The sequence below is a fragment of the Cavia porcellus genome, unplaced genomic scaffold, assembly GCF_034190915.1.
Source record: "Cavia porcellus strain 051 isolate PalLab524CR breed Dunkin Hartley unplaced genomic scaffold, mCavPor4.1 scaffold_8, whole genome shotgun sequence".
In the NCBI taxonomy this organism is placed as follows: Eukaryota; Metazoa; Chordata; class Mammalia; order Rodentia; family Caviidae; genus Cavia; species Cavia porcellus.
Genome location: NW_026947491.1, coordinates 10,715,144 through 10,737,475, shown reverse-complemented (window position 1 = coordinate 10,737,475; position 22,332 = coordinate 10,715,144). Strand labels below are relative to the sequence as shown.

The following is a 22,332-nucleotide window of genomic DNA, read 5'->3' as shown; positions in this document are numbered from 1 at the left end:
AACAAGATGGTGAGAGCAATACAGGGTTTCAAATCAAGTTAATAGAAAATCAAAGTGGGTTACTATAATATATCCTGCTATTTTTTATTTATTTTTCCCTTAATTAAAAGGATAAAAATGAAAAAGTAGATAATAAAAAGGAGATTAAGATAAAAAAAGAGGGCATAACAACAATACAGCGCAGATCAAAACATAGCCATTTAAGCAAAATAGTGTTTCACCACAAGATAATCTCGACATAAAAGTAGTTCCCATAGTGTCTCTTCCCTTAAAATCTTTGGGTATAATTTCGTATACTGTAGCATCAAACATATCATGACAATGTAAAACTGTTCAAGAGAATGACAGTATTACAGGGTATTTAGAATCAACTAACAGAAAATGAACAATGGTTTCTGTATAATCTCCTTGTCTATAAAAGTTTTTGTTTATATTATCACATCTAATAAAATCCAATAAGATACAAAAGGTTAAGATTAAAAAATAGCAGGATATATTATAGTAACTTTTTTGTTTTTCTATTAACCTGATATGATCCCTAATATTGCTCTCCCCATCTTGTTCTGTCAGATTTTACTATATTCTGTTTTGTTTGATAGTATCAAGTTTGAGGATATAGGCAACCACTTTGAAGGCAATAAGATTCACTAAGATGCCCATTATGGTTTGACTATTACCTTCTTTTGAAATCCTGTAAGGTCTCCAGTGTAGGTTTTATTGGTCTTGTTCTGTACTGTTTTGATCAATTCTAATTATACCTGACGATATAGGCAACTGTTTGAAAAAATAGCAAGAGGCACAATGGTAACCATTTTAGATCACCTGATATTCTATTTTTACATCATGTACTATGCCCATCATTTTGTTCTGACTGTTTGTTTAGCCACGTTAGGTTTTATTCTCTCCAAAAAAATAATAAGAATTGTGGGAGTAAAAAAACCCAAAAAGTGTAATTGTTATTAAAAAGATAGGAAAGGAAGGTGGTCTAAGGGATATAACTGATGTATGTTTGAGTGTGTAGGATGGAAATCCATATTACTGAACTTTTGTTGGATCATTGATCGGCACTGTCTGCAATCTCATTGTATGACTGTTCACTTTACATGCTTTAATTTTATAATTTGGACAACTATTTCAAAGATGACAATATGTAACCTACTAACTAGTGATATCTTACTGTATTTTTTCCTTGAAATTCTGTATTATTTGTACTCTTTTACTGCTTTTTAAAAAATTTTATTTCCTTTCTTTTTTTCTCTTTAAATAAAAATGTTAAAAAAAGATATCTGCATTCAGTTGTCTGAACAAGCACAAATCTTTCTTTTCAACGAACTCAGAAATCAGCAGTATAACTACTTTAACTACTTTTTATATACATGTTTATACATATATAATACATATACCTGTATTGTTTCTTTCAGCTTCTTACATTACTGAGATAAAAAATGTTGATTTATCTCACTTATGAGTGTGCATCCATTTACCTATAAAAGTCTCCAGTTTGCCATTCTTTATGGTGGAGTAGTATTCCATTGTATAAAAATACATTTTTAAAAATTCCTTCCGCAGTGGGCATTTAGGTTGTTTTCAAGATTTAGCTATTACAAATTGTGCTGCTATAAACATGGATGCATGTGTATCACTGTGGTATGATGTTTTTTAATTTTCTTGGGAAGATACCTAGAAGGGGGATAGCTTGTTTGAACAAGACCTCTAGACCTAGTGTGTTGAGGAATCTGCACACTCATTTCCTCAGTGGTTGTACACAGTCTCCACTCCACCAACAGTGAAGAAAGGTTTCTTTTTCCTGACAACTCCTCCAGCATTTGTTATTGGTTGATTTCTTTGATAATAGCCATTCTTTCATGGGTAAGGTGGAATTTAATTTGTATCTCTTGAATGCAACATGTGAACATTTTTTCACATACTTATTTGCTGTTTGTATTTCTTCACCTGAGAAGTGTATATTCATCTGAGATGCTCATTTTTTGGTTTTTAAATCTGGGAGGATTGATTTTTTGAGTTCTTTGTAAGTTCTCTATAGTAATCCTTTGTCTGGTGCAGCTGGCAAACATTTTTTCCAACATTGTGGGTTATCTCTTCACTGTTGGTGGTTTCTCTTTTGCAAAAGCTTTTCAATAGGGTGAGATCCCAGTTGTTGGTTTGTTTTGATAGTTCCTGTGCAATCTGGGTTTTGTTCTTTGCCTACACCAATGTCTCCAAGAGTTTTACCTACTCTATCTTCCAGCAGATTTAATGTTTCTTTTATAATATTAAGATCTTTGATCTATTATGATTTTAGCTTAGTACATGGTGAAAGATATGGGTCAAGTTTTAATTTTTGGTGTGCGTAGAGCCAGTTTTTCCAGCTATCTTCCAGTGAATGTGTTTGACACCTTTGTCAAAGATAAGGTGACTTAGTGTGTCTGGAGTTGTTTGTGAATCTTTTAATCTGTTCCATCGATCTTAGGGTCCATCTATTTGTTTTGCCAGTATCATGCTATTTTTATCACACTTTGTTAGTATAATTTCAAGTCAAGGATTGTGATGCCTCCTGTCTTGTCTTTGTTGCCCAAGATTCCCTTTGCTGTTCTAAGGACTCTTTAAGTTCCAGATGAATTTTAGGATTGTTTTCTCTAATTCTGTGAGATATGCTATAGGAATTTTTTTTTTTTTTGTCTTTTTCCTTTTTATCGGTACCAGGGATCGAACTCATGACTGCCTGCTTGCAAGGCAGGCGCTTATGCCACTGAGCTAAATCCCCAGCCCCTGTTATAGGAATTTTGATTGGGGTTGCATTGAATTTGTATAACAGTTTTGGAAGTATGGCCATTTTCACTGTATTGGTTCTTCCTACCCAAGAGAATGGGATATCTCTTAGTGCTGATTAATATCCTCTTGTTTTGAAGTCCCATCAAGCTTTTGTTCTTCTGTCTTCATCGGTTTTAACGTGTTGTATCTTATTGGATTTTATTATATGTGATAATATAAATAAAAACTTTTATAGACAAGGAGATTATACAGAAACCATTGTTCATTTTCTGTTAGTTGATTCTAAATACCCTGTAATACTGTCATTCTCTTGAACGGTTTTACATTGTCTTGATATGTTTGATGCTACAGTAATATGAAGTTATACCCAAAGATTTTAAGGGAAGAGACACTATGGGAACTACTATTATGTCGAGATTATCTTGTGGTGAAACACTATGTTGCTTAAATGGCTATGTTTTGACCTGCGTTGTTTTGTTGTTATGCCCTCTATTTATCTCAATCTCCTTTTTATTATCCACTTTTTCATTTTTATTCTTTTAATTAAGGGAAAAATAAATAAAAATAGCAGGATATATTATAGTAACCCACTTTGATTTCCTGTTAACTTGATTTGAAACCCTGTATTGCTCTCACCATCTTGTTTTGACTGATTTTCCTCTATTCTGTCTTGCTTGATAGTACTAAGTTTGAAAGTATAGGCAACAACTATGAAGACAGTAAAATTCATTGTGACACCCATTCTGGTTGACTGTTATCTTCTTTTGAAGTCCTCTAATGTCTCCAATGTTTTGGTTTTATTGGTCTTATTCTTTACTGTTTTGTTCAATTTTATTATAACTGATGATATAGGCAATTCTTTTTAAGATAGAGGCATTATGGTAACCATTGTTGATCACCTTGTATTTTGTTTTTACATTATGTATTATGTCCGTCCTTTTGATTTGACTGACTTTGTCCTGGTATGTCACATTTGGTTTTACTTTCTTCAAAAAAAAAAGTAATAAGAACTGTGGGAGTAATAAAACCCAAAATGTGTAATTGTCATTGTACAAAAGAAAGGAAAAGAAAGTTCTCTAAAAGATATAACTGCATGCATATTTAAGTGTATAAGATAGATAACCATATTACTGAGTTTTGTTGGATCATTGAACAAAACTGTTTGCAGTCTCACTGTTTGAAAGTCCCCTCTATATGCTTTAATTTTGTAACTTCAACAACTATTTCTAAGATGACAATATGTAATTAACAAATGATTTCCTACTGTTTATTTCTTCTGAAATTCTGTATAACTTGTACCCTTTTTCTGTTTTTTTTCTTTTTTCTCCTTAAATAAAATAAAAAAAAAGAGAGAGAGAATGGGATATCTCTTTATTTTCTAATATCTTATTCAATGTGCTTTTTCAGAGCACTGTAGTTTTTAATGTAGAGGTTTTTTATACCCTTTGTTAGATTGATTCCTAGATATTTCATTTTTTCTGTGTGTGAAAAGTGTTGTTTCCCTAATTTCTCTTTCAGTGAGTTTGTTTTGTGTACAGGAAGACTATGATTTTTGAGTGTTGACTTTGTAACCAGCTATGTTACTGAATTTGCTTATTAAATATAGTAGTCTTTTGATGGAGTTTTTGGGGTCATCTACGTAGAGTTTCGTATCATCTGCAAATAACGATAGTTGAACTTCTTTCTTTTCTATCTTTACTCTTTTTCTTTCTCTTGTCTAATTGCTTCTGCTAAAGTTTCCAGGACCATGTTGAATAAGATTTGAGACAGTGGACATCCTTGTCTTGTTCTTCATTTTAGAGAGGAACAAGCTTTCATTTTTATCCATTTAGTATGGCTTTTAGCAAATTGAAATAAAGACCATCTGTTCCAATTTTCTGTGTTTTTTTTTCTTTTATCATTAATAGGTGCTGAACTTTGTCAAAAGCTTTTCTGTATCTTTTGAGGTGATCCTATGATTTTTGTCCTTGGCTCTGTTAATATAGTATATTACATTTATGGATTTATATATGTTGAACCATCCCTGCATCCCTGGGATGAATCCCACTTGATCATGATGTACAATCTTCTTGACAATTTGCTGCAGTCTGTTTGCCAGTATCTTATTGAGGATTTTTGCATCAATGTTCATTAGAGAAATTGGCCTGTAATTCTTTTAGTTGGGTACTTCTCTGGTTTTGGTATCAGAGAATTAATGCTTGCTTCTAGGAATATATTCAGAAGTATTGCTTCCTTTTCAATTTCATTAAAGAGTTTGAGAAGTAGTGGTGTTAGGGTTAAATTTCTTGTAGAATTCAGTAGTGAATTCTTGTAGAATTCAGTAGTGAATCAGTCAGGGCCTGGCCTTTTCTTTGTTGATAGGTTTTTAATTATATCTTTGATTTGTTTTATTAATACTGGATTATTTAAGATTTTTATATCTTGATTCAGCTTTGGTAATTCATATGTATCTAGGAATCTATTTCTTCTGTATTTTCCATCTTATTAGAATATATGTTTTCAAAGTAGGTATAGATGATTTTCTGGATTTCTGCAGGGTCTGTTGTGATTTCACCCTTTTCATTCCTATTTGCATGGATTTGAGTCTTTCCTTTTTTGGATAAGATTGGTTAAGAGTTTGTCAGTTTTATTTAATCTTTCAAATAACCAACTCTTTGATTCATTGGATCTTTGCTTTTTAGTCTCCAGTGTGTTAATTTCTGCTCTGATCTTTATAATTTCCTTCCTTGTATGAGGTTTTGACTTAGTCTTTTTTTGTAGAAGTTTAATATTTATATGTGCTTGCACTGTTTTCCTGATGTAGGTATTTAATATAAATTTTCCTCTTAAGATTGCTTTCATTATGTTCCACAAGTTCTGATATGATGTATTATTATCATTCAACTGTAAAAACTGTTTAAGTTCTTATTTAATTTCAGCTGTGACCCATTGAAGGGTGCAATTAATTTCCATGTGTTTATGAGGTTCTTATGGTTTCCTTTGGCATGTGTTATAGATTAAAAACTGGCGGTCAACTTAACACCAGCGGAATTAAATCACCATGATGCTGAGCATAGATGTTCCACCTGAGGAAAGTTGCCAGCAAAAATAGAGACATGGAGAAGAAGAGAGGCATTGAGGCAATGAGGCATTGTGGGTTTCACTAAGTGTTGATGTTTCAGCTGTTGGTTCTCCTGGAGGAGCTCTTTCCTTACATTGAGTATTGCTTCCTGGCTCTGGAGGGGAGGAGGTATGCCACTTATTCTCCAGGACAAACTTGTGCTGACTTCCTGGCATCACTTGACTGTGCTTGTTGTCGGAGGAGCTCGGGACCTCTGTGTTGCTGAGGATGACTGTGGTGCTTTTCAGGACAGCTTTGGTCTTTGTTTTGAGCATGACTTCTTGCCTCCAGCATAGAACCTATCAACCTATCAGCACAGCTCCTTCAACTCCTTCAACTCGCTTCCTTTCTAGCTTCCACTGCTGACCTTTGGGCCTTCCCAGCACAGATTGGTAAAAGAGACTGGTGTGGGTCCTTCTTTTGGGCTCTAGACCTCCAGTTGGACTTGTGGGAGGCACTGTCATGCGTTCTGGGTCTTCATGTGGACTCATGGAAGACATTGCTGTGGGATTCAATTGGTTGAATTGGTTGAATATTTTATGTCTTTGGTGTTGTGGATAGATTTCTTACAGTTTCTTATGTTAACTCTTGGGTGAACGTCATAACATAATATTATAAATTCCATGTCCTGATTTTAATTGCTCTCTGCACAGCCCCTGACTGCAACAGGATGGATTTCCAAGCTTATTACACTATGGTCTGATAGTATGCATGGGATAGTTTCAATTCCTTTGCATTTACTTAAGCATGTATTATGAGTCTGTATTGTGCATTTTGGAGAATATCCCATGTGCAGCTGAGAGGAATGTGTATTCTGATGTTGTAGGGAGGAACACTCTAGAGATATCTACTAAGTCCATTTGTTCAAAAGTTTGATTTAGTTCTAATATCTCATTATTGATTTTTTTTGTCTAGTTGATCTATCTTTTTGTGACAGTGGGGTATTGAGGTCTCCCAAAACAGTTGTGTTAGGGCTTGATTTTTCATGTCCATTAGTAATTGTTTTATATAGTTGGGTGCACTAGTATTTGTTGCATATATATTTGTGATTGTTATCTCTTTCTCTTGGATTGTTCCCTTCACAAGGATGTTGTGATTTTATCTCTCTAAATCTGTCTTGGCTTGAAGTTCACTTTGTCTGCAAATAGAATAGCTACCCCTGCTTTTTTCTGGATTCTGATTGCATGGAATATTGTTTTCCATCCTTTGAATTTCAGTCTGTGAATTTCTTTTTGAGTTAAATGTATTTTTGTATGTGGCATATTGTTGGACCTTGCGTCGTGATCGTTCTACCAGTCTGTGTCTTTTGACTGGTGAATTAAGACAGTTAACATTGATGGTTATAACTGAAGGGTATTGACTTCTCCTTGTCATGCTGTTTTCCTGATGCTGGCTCTCCCCCTTGCTCTTATTTGTTTGCCTTCCCTGGTGTATTCCTTCTGTTGGGGTTCATAGAGGTATAGTCCTTTTTATCTCTTCCTAGAATGTCCTTCAGAACATTTTGGAGTGCTGGTTTGGTGGTCGTAAATTTCCTCAGATGTTCTTTGTCATGAAAGTATCTTATTTCTCCCTCAATTTTGAAACAGTTTTGTGGGTACATCAATCTGTGTTGAAAGTTGTTTTCTTTTAGAACTTGGAGTACTTCACTCCAAGCTCTCTTTGATTTGAGAGTTTGTGTTGAGAAGTCAGCTGTGATTCTGATGGGCTTTCCATTATAAGTGATTTGTTTCTTTGCTCAACAGCTTTTAAGATTCTACTCTTGTGTTCTCAGTTTCTGGAATCTTGACTATGATATGCTTTGCTGTAGTTTTTTTTTTTTGTTTTGTTTTGTTTTGGATCATGGCTAATTGAAGTGCTGTATGCCTTACTTCCTTGTATGTTAAATTCTTTTTCTTTACCAAGAAAATTTTCTGCCTTGATGTCTGCAAACATTTTTTTAAAAATGTCATTTGTGGTATTTCCTACTTGTTCACTGACTTCAATTAATCCTGTTATATCCTTCTTTGTTTCATCTAGCAGCTGTTGGATTGATTTCTCATGGTCCCTTGCTATTTTTGAGAAATCTTTCTTTTTCTGGTTACTAACTGCCTATCTTCAATGTCTGAGATCCTGTCCTCACATTGTCCTAATTTTCTTTAAATACTTTCAATGGAGTTTTTATTCTCCTGGATATCTGCTTGAATCTGCTTTATGGATTTCATTTCTTTCCTATGCTGAGCTTTTCTTAAACTCAACTATTTTTGTCTGTGTCTGCTCTAATGTTATTAAGCATAGTGTGTATTTTGGTAATCTCTGTAGTTATCTGAGAGATTATTTCTGATTTCGTTTTTTCCAGAGCCTCATTCAGTTGCTTTGTTTTTACTACTTTAGGGATGCCCCGTGGCAGATTTTCATACTGTCCTACCTCATTGTCCCCTGGATTTGCCTTTGGTGAACTGGATGCCTGGAGTTGTATTTTGTTTAGTTGTCTTTTCATTTCTTTTCTCTCTCTCTCTCTTTTTTTTTTTTTTTTTTTTGTCTTTCTCCTTTTTTTCGGTATCGGGGATTGAACTCACGCCTGCCTGCTTGCCAGGCAGGTGCTTATGCCGCTGAGCTAAATCCCCAGCCCCTCTTTTCCTCTTTTAATTCCTGGCATGATGTTTGTAAGTTACCTATGATGGGTTGCTTTTTTGGTAGTATTTAGGACCGTTAGGTGATGACTACGTCTCTGAGGTATCTTCTAGGTGTAGCTGGTTTTGGGTTTTGGATCTGTTAGAAGATCTTACCGCTTCAGTTTGTTGGGGATGAAGTTGTTGCTTGTTTGGCCTAGTCTCGGGTTCTGTGGCACTGTGGCACTGTATTTTCTGTGACCCTTAGTTAATCTCAGTCATGGAATACCAGGACCAACCATGTCAGTTTTGGCTATAGTGGTACCAGTAGCATCAACACAGCCTAGAAAACAACAGACTGAGCTCACCCTTAATTTGCCACTTTTAACTGTATGGACTAGACTTGTGATTATATCACAAAATGTAAAACCAGAAAGTTACATGCAGTATATAAGACCTTCATGTGTCAATTTTGGCCTTGGGCATTAAATTTAAGATGCATTAAGGAGAGAATAGAGAAGTGGGAGGAAGAGATTACAAGTAAAGTTGGAGGGTGAAGACTAAAGGAAAAAAGATGGAAGAGATAAAAGCAAGAACAGAACAGAACCACACCCACAAAGAAGTTAGGAACTCCCGTTCACTCATACAAAACAGTGAAGGAGAAAGAGGAAAAAAACATGAAAAGAAAAACAAACGATCTACTTTCAGGATTTTCTCAGATTTCACTAATAGACAGCCTGTGAAGACAGAGTCCGGAATCATGCTGATCTCTCCCAGCAAGCCAGCAGTAGCTTTTTGGCAGGTTAGCGGGTAATCTCAGCAGGCCTGTCCTGAGACCAGACACATTGTGTTCACTGCTGTCTGAGCAATTACTGAGAGTCTGAGCCTAGCTAGGCTCTGCTAGATGGAGCTGGCAGCAGTTCTGGGTTCTGAGCTCAGCTGGCCCATCTCCAAGAGCTCCCGGCCAATTGCTGTCTCCCATGGGAGAGAGCCAGCCAGTGCGGTCCTCCATGTCCACTGCTGCATCTCTCTACAGAGGTTTCTGGGGTTGCCAGCATCACTCTCACCATGACTGTGTGTCTGCAGGTTCAAACCGTTCCTCTCATGCTGAGTTCTGTCTCAAGCAGAAGGTGTTACCAGCTGCCACCTTTTTCGTGGTGGAAGTGTTTCTTTTCATTCTTTCTGTGAGCTTTAGTTTGCCCTTCAGATTTTTCCTGGATTCAGTGGACCCACATTCCTCCTCCTTGTTTTCCTTATGATGCTATATTCCAGCGTCTGGATGGCTGCTCTCAAAGAGGCTGTTTTCTGTGCTGTTTACTGCTCCACCATCTTGGTCTCCTCTCTGTTTGTTTTCAAATGTATTTCTTTGTATAACATGTTAAGTATTTGTAGTTGATAGTAATTGTATATATGTATAGGATACGTTAGTTATGGTGTGAAACTTTAGTACATGCATGTAGTGTACAGTGATCAAATTTATCATATCCTAGCTCCCTGAATATTTGCCACTTCAGTGTTGAGAACCTGTGAACTCGTCTCTTGTAGTTTTTTTATAAAATATGTAGTAAGTTGTTACAAAGTACAGCAACCCTATTGGTGACCCTTTTTTATTGTTTTGTGTTGTCTTTTTTTTTTTTTTTTTTTTGTCTTTTTCCTTTTTATCGGTACCGGGGATCGAACTCACGACTGCCTGCTTGCAAGGCAGGCGCTTATGCTGCTGAGCTAAATCCCCAGCCCTGTGTTGTCTTTTTTAGAGTTAAGATTTCAACTAAATATTCAGTTTTTTTACTGGTCTTTCCTCATAGTCTTTCAGCTCTGGAGATGAAGTAAGGAACATTAAGCCCGGGGGTGTCTGGCAATGGTTTAACCTCTATCGCTGTACAAAATTGGAGAGATATTGTCATATGCTTGTTTTTCTAAAAGATGAATATAACCCTACATTGGGCAAGGTTAGAGTGTAAATGAATTCAATTTGAAAAGTGTATGTTGTATGTGTTTTATATAGTAAAGCTTCAGTCATAGAAAGTTGAAGGTAGAATGCAAGTTGGCTTGTTGAGGCTCTGAGTGTGCAGTGTTGCTCAGTTTACACGGAGGAAAGCTTGGTGTGCATAGCCCATGCTGGTTCATAACCACACAGCTGCCTGCTGTGGGGTGTGTGTGTGCATAAAATGAATTTTTTCTGCACCCTTCTTACATTTGTATTAACTGTCTAGTTGTGAATTTATTGTTCTTGTACCTGTTATTTTCTTTCTAAAATTGAATTGTAATTGCTGCTCTGAAAAATTTTTTAAGTGCAAATGCTTTTCTAGACTGGTATAGTGAGGAAGATTTCCATTAGTTGAAAGGTAGAGATCATTGGAATGTATCAACTGTGTGTGCTGTTATTTTATTTTTTTTATTTTTTATTTTTTTGTGCTGTTATTTTAAAAATTCCACAAGTCTTGATGATTTTGCCACAGTTTTCTTATTTAGCTGACCCAAGAAGTCACTGCATGTTTTCATATTTAGCCAGGCTATGATGACCTTAATCCAGATTGGAGGCTGTCAATTGAGAAGAGAAAAAAAATAAAAGGTGAGTTGTAAGAAATACAATCATTAAAACCTTAAGGGACTTCTCTTATATGAGGTGTCCTTTAGATGATATAAAAAGTCTCCCAGATACTTTTGCTTTACTTTAGAAGAAGAACTTAGAGTTCACAGGGCCAGAACTAGGAATAGAGCCAGGGTTCTGATTTTAGAGCTTTCCCAAGGCTGAGGCAGATCCCATGGGGCCAGCTCTGAGGTAGCACGTGGAGGTTAGAATTTAGAGCATGTGCCCAAGGGAGCTAGCTGCAAGAGAATCATCACAGGGGACCTGGTGAAGTTTTCTCTGGGTGGGAGGAGGTTAGAGTTAGGCTGGTAGGGCAGGTTAAAAAGTTTATCTTCATTTGTGAAATGCTGTGCTTTCAAAATGCACTCATTTTATTGTTTTGTTGTCTTTTTGAGAGAGGGTTTCGCTATGCAGTCCTGGCCTTGAATTCACTTTGTAGCTCATGCTGGCCTTGAACTTGCAGCAATCCTCCTGCCTCAGCCTCCTGAGTGCTCAGATTATAGGTGTGTCCACCATGTTCAGAAGTCATTTAATCTTTATAAATAGGAAGAATAAAGATTTGCACTTAAATAAATTGTCATTTAATTAGTTATAACCAATAAATAAAAACTTCAGGCTTACAAAGGGTTATTTTGAGTATTTTAATTTTTTTTTTTTTTTGTCTTTTTGAGATGGTCTTGCTATGTAGTTCAGGCTGGCCTTGGGCTCACTTTGTAGCTCAGGCTGGTCTTGAACTTGCAGCGATCCTCCTGCCTCGGCCTCCTGAGTGCTGGGATTACAGGCCTAGCTTTAATTTTCTAATTTTGATGAAGGGGTCATTTTTCTTTTTTTCGTTTCTCCCCTCTTCTCCCCTTCCTTCTTTCTTTTTTGAAGCTAGGAGTTAAATCCTAGCCCATTGTATGCTAGGAAGTCTATTTACTGCTGAGCTACCTCCCCAGCCCCAGGATCACATTATTTTAGGTGAAACCATCAAAGTTAAATTTCCCTGAGTTTTTCTGTGTCTCCTATGAAATCAGTGATAGTCACAAATTTCAAAATATACATTGTATTTTAAAATTTGAATTTAAAAAGCACTGAAAATATTGATTATTGTCATGTATATCATGTTCCATACTTTGAGCTATCTGCTTTTGTTAAATGGTCATCCGAAATATTCAGGAAGACTTTTGTGAAAAGTAGTAATTTCTCAAAGCGGAAGCTGAAATGAAATTAAATGACTCTCCTCTTCCTTCCTACTTTCAGGGATGTAAGCCCAGGAGCATTAATATGCTCTGGAAATTGCTCATTTATATGAATTAGCTTGGCTTTTGTTGGGAGAAAATGGTGTTATGGTGTTCGTTTTTTTTAAAATAATGAGTTATTTTCATGGTACTAAGTTGCAATGCAAAAATATCTTTCTCCTTAGTTTAAATGTATTTTAAAATTTATAGTTTATTGTATGCATTGTCTGTGAACCATTATGCACCCTTTGTAGGGCAGCTAAGGTAAAAAAAAAGTGCAGTAAAATTATGATAAATATTACAGTGTTTCCTGTTGAATTTTTCAGTTTGGGGTACTGTAATTCATTTTAATCTCTAAAAATTCTTTATTGATCTTGAATAGCTTTTCTTTGTAAGTTAAATGGTTGGGAGGAACTCAGCCCTGTCAGCTGTTACATAGCTGTGTTATTTTTTTTAGAAGATGTAATTTCTCTCATTGTTTGTCTGAAGGTGACTGATATTCAGTTCCTAAAACCTTTTGTAACCTTTGTGTATGCGCAGTTCATACACACCTGATTTTAACTTACCAACTTGAACATGGTGACATGTGTCTTCCCTGAATAAATACCTTTTCCGGATTTTTTGTTGTTTTTGCGAGGAGGAGGACTGCGTTTACCTCTGTGTCCCTAGAGCTTTGTACTTTGACTCTAATTGCCAGCACTTGGATATTCTTTCAGAGAATTCCTGTGCCATTTTGTGCCTCTTTCCTAAATAAAAATTTGAGTGATTACTTCAGTTTTATTTTGTCTCATTATTTTAGATAGCTTTAGGGCCGAAATAGTAGGGTGAGTTTGGACTAAGTTGATCGTTATGTTAAATGTGCTGTCTTTATTTAAATGCCTGACTTTTCTTCCATTAGATAAAGAGTCCTTTTACCCACTGATAGATGTCAGTTGGTGGGCAGATGGTGCTGTGACTCTGGCTCGGTCCTCCAGGACTGTCACAGTTTCCTCTGTGAAAACTTTGAAGAATTTGCTGGGAAGATCTTGTGAGTGGTTTGAACCATCGCCCCAGGTCACTGCTGCCCATGATGGGGGATTTTTAAGTCTGGAGGTAAGGCTTTCTCCTTGAGAGTAAATGCATTTGCTCCCAGATCTAAGTAGCTCACTTATTTTAGTTGTCTCATGATCTGATCCTGTCTTTGAAAACGAAAATCTCTGATTGGAATGGGTTAAAAAGAAAAATTTAACAACTTAAAAAGAAAAATTTCATTGTGTGGTGAATTTTGAAAAAAATTGCATTGTAAGAAAATGAAGAAAAAGCATTTCTTTTACTGAAATGATAGATTTTCTCCCTAGATTAGTTATCTTAAAATGTGGGCTGGTGTGCCCTGTTTCAGGTGTTGCCTCCTGTTCATTTTCTTAAACTGTGATACTTTTTGGTTCTTGTGGGAAGAAAAACTCGTTTATTGTGACAGAAGGCTTGAAAATAGCGGCTGGTTTTTAGGTTATGCTTTGGTCTTTTAAAGTTTTTGCCTTTCATAAAATCCTCTGTAGCTTTTATTTCAGCAACATAGACTGACAAATACTTTTTTGTCGAGTTTGTCACCGAGTCTAAAGGTGCTCTTTAAGGAGAAGTGGCTCAGTACTCTGAGCTGGCTGTGGTAATCCTGGTGTGCAAGTTATCTCCAGCAGCCAGGCATTCAGACTGGGAGAACTTGGTGACGTGGTTAGCCGTCTGCTATTCTTGGAAAAGCAAATAAATCCTTGCACATCCATTCCCCAGATAGATGAAAAGCATCATTTTATTTTTCTGCAGCAAATATAGCAATTTCAAAGGTATCAGAAATTCACATTCTGGGCTGCTTTGTCAGGACTGTTACAGGTAATATTTTCAGGCTGGTTGTAACCTACTAAGACTGTTGCTTAGTAGGTTTTGATTTTGGAGTCGTGGAGCTGACCCTTTAGTGCATGTTTCTGGAGCTCTGTATGGACCTTCATTTCAGAGTTCCTTTTGGTTTCCAGCATGAGTCACAAGGCATGAGGCGAAGCACAGGAGAATTAAAAATGCTGTTGTCATGAACTCTGAGAGGCTGACGTTAGCTCCTCCCTGTTCATTTCACATTTTTCTTGTCTATCCAGTGTGAGATTAAACTTGCACCCAAGCGCCCTCGTTTGGAGGTGAGAGCAGGAGATGAAGATGACGGGGAAGAGGATTCCGACTCCGAGCATGGAATGTCGGCCAAGGCTCGCTACTTTGGTTACATAAAGCAGGGCCTTTACCTGGTGAGGGAGATGGAGCGATTCGCGCCTCCGCGGAAGCGGCCTCGGACCATTACAAAACACTATCGTCTGGTGAGCCTGCGTGCCACCACCCCCGAGGAGCTGTTCCAGAGGAAGGTGAGGCAGTGTCTTTATGGGGATGAGGAGGCATTAACGAGGATGTGTGGTTACTGATGCGGTAGACACCCTAATATCACAGCGCTTTTGAAACTGATGCTGGAGTTTGCACCTGAGTAATCAAAATCAAAACAGGAGCAAAGAAGAATTCACGCTGGCAGATTATCTGTCTGTCCTTAGGCAGTCCCCTTACCTGTGTCAAGCATAGCAGCCTGTTCAGGTTCAGATGGTGAGGGCAGGTCTGCTTCCTAGTTGGGGGCTTTCTTGGGAAGCCAGCACTGCCACTGCCTTGGTGCCCGTTGTCTGTGCCTTTCCCGTAGGGCTCGAGGCACTCCTGGCACTAGTTTGCTGTTATTGGACTCTGAGCAAGAGCTTTCTCCACAGATCCCTCGTCTGACAGTGTTAAGTGAGCGCTGATTCATCTACTCCTCAGTGCGTGTGAGCTGTGGATGCCATAGTGCACACAGGAGTTCATGAGTGCTGAGTGTGAACTCATCTGTCGTGTCACGTGGTGGCCCTGTGGCTCCCTGAGCCATATGACACTCCTGTGTGTTTTGTCTAAAGATTGAGAGCGAAGAGTATGAGGAAGCCTTGTCTTTGGCTCACACCTATGGCCCGGATACGGACCTCGTCTACCAGCGGCAGTGGAGGAAGTCAGCTGTCAATGTTGCCTCTATTCAGAATTACCTGGTAATGTTGCGTCTTTTGGCTTGGGTTTTGTTCTACGAGTTCTGTGGTGAGGACTTCACAGATGCAAGAGCTTGTGCTCATCTGGGAACATGCTTTTGTCAGGAGCTATTGCTCTGCAGCCTGACTTTGTAGCTAAAGCTGTTTGGACAGTTATTGACAGACTGAGCTTGGCCCAGGCTTTTCATGGTGTGTCGGGGTTGTGTCCAGCCAGGCCCAGCCAGGCCCAGCCACAGTTTCCCAGGTTGCAGTCAGAGATGGGAAGGGTAGTGAGTTGCCTACTGCCAGGGTACCATGAGTGGAACTTATGGCTGAGAAAACCCCCGGGACTGCCACAGGAACCCAGCTGCTGCTCAAGGCTCAGGACGCAGGAGCCGGGCCAGCAGGAAGATTGCTGCTCACTGGCTGGCCAGGCTGCCCACGGGATTCCCGGGAAGCAGTCCACCCAGGGTACCCCTGAGCCTCAGTGGGAAGTGTAGCTGCGAGAGAAAAGGGAAGTGAGGAAGTGGTTCCACCTTATATCGTACACAGGTTACCACCATCCCACCTTCAGGGCAGGTGTAGCACTCACAACATGTCCTGGCCCTCCTTTGCACAGAGGGGGATATTTACAAATTAAGAGCCCTGGCTCCCTGCTGAGTCTCAGTTAAACTTCTGAAGTTCTCAAGTTGACACAGTGTATCAACAATAACAAATGGTTGGTTGTTATGCTAGGGCAAAGGAAGCAGGGGGGTTGTGGGGAAAGGGAAAACACAGACTGTTGTGCCAGACTTGCATAATCATCTAGGACAGTGAGCTAAGTGCATGTCCTCAGTGCACAGCATTTCATGAAACACAGTGAAGGACAGTATGGGCTCCTGAAGGAGCTGAGAGCTGCCAGGAGAGACAGCAAGAAGTTTCAATTGGGGGCACATTGAATTCGATGAACTAAATAGGCAGTTAGGAGTAAGAGCACAGGCCAGTGACTGTGAAGAGGGACAGGAGAGGCATAAGCACAGTCTTCGCTGTGGAAGAGCTGAGAATCTTTCTGATGAGACAAACTTCACACTTAAATGTGTAGAGATCAAGGCAAGGAGATTGCAGACGAAACTTTGGGAGCTTGGTCAGGTCGTGGGCAGTGTAGACCCAGAGAGGGGAAGGAAGGCTTCCAGGCAGGTGTTCAGACCGGAGGCTGAGATTCGGTCTAGGCTTCTGCGAAAGGAGAGAGGAAGGGCCCCTCCCCCTCAGCTGTGTCTGCCAGGTGCCGTGATGGCGTTCTCCATGGGCATCCCGTGCACATGGAGTCTGGAGCCTCTCACTGCCCCTGCTTGCCCCTTCCTATTGACCCTTCAGCCTCAGAACCCTCGCCATCCTTTCAGAGAGCCAACTCTATGCCTTGAGCCTTTGCATTATTTTTAAGACTCAACTTCATTGATTTCTACTCTGACCTTTATTATTTGTTTCTTTCTATGAGTTTCAGATTTAGATTATTCTTGTCTTTCTAGGACCTTGGTATGCATCGTTAGGCTTTTTGGGATTTCTCTATTCTGTTTGTGTGTGTATGCTTGGAAGACATTCTTAAAGAGGGTAAAGGGCCAGGCGTTGTGGTGCACACCTATAATCTCAGTATTGGGGAGGCTAAAGCAGGAGGGTTGCTGTGAGTTTGAGGCCAGTCTGAACTACACAGTATGACAGTGTCAAAAAACCAAGAAATCAAACACCTCCCTCTAAAAAGAATAAAGAAGATGAGACAAAACCAAGAGTACAGATTCAGGGATAGTGTGCAGGATGTGTGCAGCTGACTGCAAGCCATCTTGTGCACTATGCTACCTCTTCTGGTTGAGGTCTGGTGTATAGCAGATGCCCGGTGAACATTCTGTTGGCAGATGAGCGCTGCAGGGAGCCCGGCTACCAGCCCTGGTGTGTGGTGGCCATGAGAATGGCTGTACTTGATTAGACATCAGCTTGGGCTTGGGTGGGTGTTGGCATCTTGTGATGGGCTGGCTGCCTTGGGGACAGCTTTGTCCTCTGGACAGCTGTTGTCAGGTGCTGTAAGATGCCATGATGCTTAAACGCCTCTGCTTTCATTTTCCTTTTTTCTAGAGTAAAATAAAGAAGCACGCATGGATGCTCCATGGGTGTTTGGAGCGTGTTCCTGAGACCGTGGAGGCAGCCCAGGAGCTGCTGCAGTATGGCTTGAAAGGCACCAACCTGGAGGCCCTGCTTGCCTTGGGCAGTGGAGCGGACAGTGGCAGGTGGGTGATAGAGGCTTTGCACCAGGACCAGGTGCTTGGGAGCTGTCATGCTGGGAAACATCCCTTTGTGACCTGAGGGAGCAGATTTCTTCCTGTGTGCTCAGCGTGTTCACCTTTTGACTGGATGTTGCGGGGACCCAGGTTCTGTCCTTGCTGGCTGAAGCAGGGCCATTTCAGAGGCAGGATTAGGATGCTAAGCAGGCCTGTCCTGCTGCCAGGTGGGTGCCACTGGCTGGCCTCTGCCTGCTGCCTCTCCCTTGGGAGAGGTGCTGTATGTCATATGAAAGTGCCTCCAAAGCCTCTAAGCACCATTTGTGTGCCCCTTTTTGATACTAGTGGCAGTACAGTGACATGACCAGAGCCAGCGTGGTGGCAGCAGTCTTGCATGTCAGCAGGTATGACTGACTTCCGGAAGGCCAACATTCACTACCATTTTAATATCATAAATTGGAGGGGCTGGGGATTTAGCTCAGCGGCATAAGCGCCTGCCTTGCAAGCAGGCAGTTGTGAGTTCGATCCCTGGTACCGATAAAAATGAAAAAGACCAAAAAAAAAAAAAAATCATAAATTGGAACAATCAGATTTCGAGTTCTGTGGGCAGCACTGTCTCTGCTACATACTGGCTGAAGACCGCACCTCATGTGTTTCTTAATGGTTGCATTTTCTTGACTTAAAATCTCTGACTGTTATGGATGACTTTTTCCTATCTCTACTATGGATTTAATGTATAAATCAGTTTTGCTTGCAATGGGAATTTTTTTTTTTAAACAATGAGCTAGAAAGCCATTTAATAGCTTTATAATTAGTTAATAATTAACTGGAAAGTAAGTTGCAAGTAAATCACCTGAAATATGAGAAAGCAACTTTTCGTGAAACTATAAAAGCAAATCAGAGTGGATTTGCATTTTCTTTTGCTGCTGCAGGTTTACACTGCCTGGGGACGTGGACATTGGCACTGTTGCCTGTGAGGTGCTGTCACCCACCTTAGAGGAGCCTGCCCAGCAGCGGAAGGAGAAGGTGTCCAGGGAGAGACACGAGCTGCTTAAACTCTTGAGTTTCTCTGAGTAAGCCATCTGTTCCTGCCGACTTGGTAGATCCCCTGAAATAACTGGTGGTTTCACTATGTTCTCTTCTGATGATGATGCCTGTGACTTATTTCAGAGACTGAAATGCGTGGGGTGTTGTTTTACCTTTGTGCTTTTGTCTGCTGTACCAAGAACTCTGGGCTCTGCAGGGTAGTAACTGTTTTCCCTTGGATTTTGCTCCCGGAGAAATGTTCTTCTCTGTAAGTGTAAGTGGTTCAATGTGGTTATCTGAACAGGTGGAGCCTGGAACAGAAGGAGCTTTGCCGCTGTCGGCTGAAATTACTGACTTTCTTAGATCGACTTGCAACATACAAGGTGAGGAGTGGCTTTAATCAGATCAGCATCTTCATTGGGTCTGTTGTTATAGATCTTGTGGCTGCCCTAGTATCTTATATTCTTGGTCTTTAATGCTATTTATGTGGGGGGAATTAATTTTTCACAGAAGCAAGTTCTCTTGGTACTAGTTATAAAAATCTGATACTGAAATGTGGGAAGTTGTTTGGTGAGGTTGGGGAGTAAAAAGGCTTTAGCCATTTCAGTGCGTCTATGCTTAGACTTGCAGCCCTGTTTACTTTTATTTCATACTTTACTTTAAGGTACAGGTACCCAGCTGGCTACAGTGCTAACTTTAGTACACAGTGAGCTTTAACAGGCTTCCCATGCATACTCTCAATTGTTCTAGCCTGTGACTAAGCTCGAGCAACTTCACATCGGCATCTCTAGGGATGCAACACTGTTGCCCATGTTGGGCAGCTTGTGGTGCCTGTGCAGCCAGAGCCCTCCATGTGCTATTAGCCTTGGGGATGGGGGGGACACACACACACACGTTTCAGGGTGTGCCCAAGGCATAGATCATTTTTTCTGCGTGAGGCTCCAGGCCTGAAAGAAGTTTCTGACTACTGTGCTTGGCTTTGCACACACATCATCTCCTCATCCAGGCTGAAGAATGGCTCCTTCCAGGGGCAGAACGTGTGGTGCCTGGCACCAGTGTAGGGGACCATGGACACTCGATAGACTCCGGCTGTGTTGTATGGTGCTCATGCCAACAATAACAGACATTTAGAACTCTGACCTGGTTCCTCACCCTGCTAATGTAGCTAAAATATTTTCTAACCAAATTCTGAGAAAGCTGTTACTGTGGCTGTTAGAAAGCATTGGTAATGGCATATATCGTTTGATGCAAACGAGTTAGGAAGAATTCCCGATGCTTTGATTTGCAGATGCAGCTAGTTGGGCTGTTGGATGGTGATAACATCTTAAGCATGTCCCCTAACTTTGTCTGTGTCTCCTGACAGTTTGAGGCAGTGTCTTCTAAGCACGCCATGCAGTTCAGAGGTCTGTGTAGGCACAGGCTGTTATTTCTGTGTGTCACCTTGGTTTATTGATTGCTATTCCTCACATGGCCGTAGAGTGTACATTTGTTACTACATCATAGGAGTGACATTTAAAGTATTTGATGAAGCCATTTTTCTTAGGGAAATTAAGAAAACATTTGGAAAATAGATGATTTGGGATGGATCTGGCTGTTACGATGTTGTGGTGGAAATGCTGAGTTGCAGTGGCTAGCTAGTTAGTGGTAGAAATGCAGAGCATGGCTTATTTAATTATCGGTGAGCAAGGACGTAAAGATGAAGTTCAGTGGATTTACTGAGGTGCTTTCTCTGTGCTACGTGCCTCCCATTGCTCATGGCAGAGCGGTGATATGAGCAGTTTTCCTAGTGTACGTGAAGTCTCCCCCCGGGGCGGGGAGTGTTTGAGAAGTCTATGCTGCATGTCCCTTTACAGCTGGTTCTTGAGGCAGCCAGGGTTTCAGGGCTGGAGGCTTGGCCAGGACTCTCCCTAAGTTAGGGCTCCGTCTTCTTTGCTCCTGCAGAGCTCAGACTGCTGCCCGACTCACTGGTGGAGAGGGGAACATATTTGTTGAAGGAACTGTCCATTAGAGAAGTACCCACACTTCTGTTGAGGACTCTTAGCTGTTACCTGATGTGATAAAAAATTACAGTGACTATTAAAAACTTATTGCACTCTGCCACAAAGCCCTTTCAGCTCCTTTTCCCTTACTTGGAACCCCCTCATCCCATCATGCTTGACACTCTCTGTAGCAGTTCTGGAGTCTTCTTTCCTGAGGGTCTTTAGTTGTGTTGTCCTGGCTGCCTTCATGTCCTGAATGGATTTAAAATGTTTCCCTTTCACGGTCATTGTGATTCTGGGGAAGAGCCGGGAGTCACACAGTGCCAGATCTGGTGACTAAGGCTGATGATGAAGGAACACTGTTATGTGTTTATTAAACTGAAATTGCCACATATGTTTGATCCATGAGATTTGATCACACAATACAGTGAGTGCCTAAATTTAAAAATTTATTGCAAGTAATTCAAAACCCTTTCCTTTGCCATGAACACACTTACTCTTGATAGTGTGCCTTTCAGCGTAATAAATTGTTCACAAATTTAACCATTCACTGCATTTGTCAGTCGCACCTTGGGTCTGTCAGTCACTATCTCATGGACTTAGCCTAACTTATGTCCTGGCAGTGCTTCGAGGCAGTGGCTATTGTCTTCCCAGTTTTATGGATTGGGGAATGAGGCTTAGAGAAGGTGCATAGTTTGCCCAAATAAATAGGAAGAAGAACTGACATCAGACCTCTTGTTAGGGCCGGTGGTGTGAAAGAAGAGTCTGTGTGTCGGGCCACAGATGGGACACAGAACAAGGGCAGGAGAGATGCGGTTAGGAGAGTCTGGTGCATTTGCAGAGGGCTCCTCTGGCAGAAGGAAGCAGGTTGAATTTTCATCAGTGGTGTAGTGAGTAGGGGAAAGCATGAAAGTGAGGATGGAGAGAGTGGTTGTGGGTTTGATGATAGAAGAATTATTGGTGTGCTGATGAAAATGAGCCAGTAGAGGGCAAGGAGGATTTTATAGAGTAGAACAAAGAGATACTTCACAGGGTTACAAAAATCAACAACAGAGACTGGCATGGTGGCACATAGCTGTAATCCCAGCACTCTGGAGGCTGTGGCAAGAGGATCATACAAATTCGAGCCCAGCTGAACTATACAGTGAAACCCTGTCTCAAAAAAAAAAAAAAAAAAAAAAAAAAACCAAAACAAAACAAAAAAGCAAGTAAAAAAACAAGAAATGGAATAAAAATGGAAAGCATGGGTGGAGGTTGGAGATGTTTCTGGGTGCAGAGATGCTTTCTTGTTCTTGTTGGGAAGGAGGAAGAGCATGCAGGTGTGGGCGCAGGTGCAGGTGCAAGCAGGTTTGCCACTGTTGTGTGCGGCCATCCAGGGGCTGCCTAGGGCATAGGAAAGCTGGGCTTTCCGATGAGGCTGCAGCTGGCAGAAAAGGACAGCAGAGGTCTGGAAAACCTTAAAGCGCCGTGCAGAAGTTCGTAAGGAGACCACAAAAGGAAGTCTCCTAGGGAGGTTAAGGTGATGCGGTTAGGAGAGAACCGTGCTAATATGGATTTGAGTTTTGTTGTCCTATCAGTGGTTTTTTAAAAAATGTTTTTATTGTGAAATCTTCCAAGCATCCTTAAAAGTATAAATAACAAGCTGATAACCTTTGATGTACTCTTGCTCAGCTTGACCCATTTCCTAATCTTATTTTTTATCCCCAACTTTCCACTTCTGTCTTTTCTTTCAGTTACTTTAAAGTGAATCCCAGAAATCCTATAATT

General features: G+C 40.2%; 1 pseudogene; it reads left to right on the top strand.

Annotated features, from left to right (window-relative positions):
• Positions 1–22,332, top strand: part of LOC100719074 (NBAS subunit of NRZ tethering complex-like) — a 228,700-nt pseudogene that overhangs the window by 48,299 nt on the left and 158,069 nt on the right.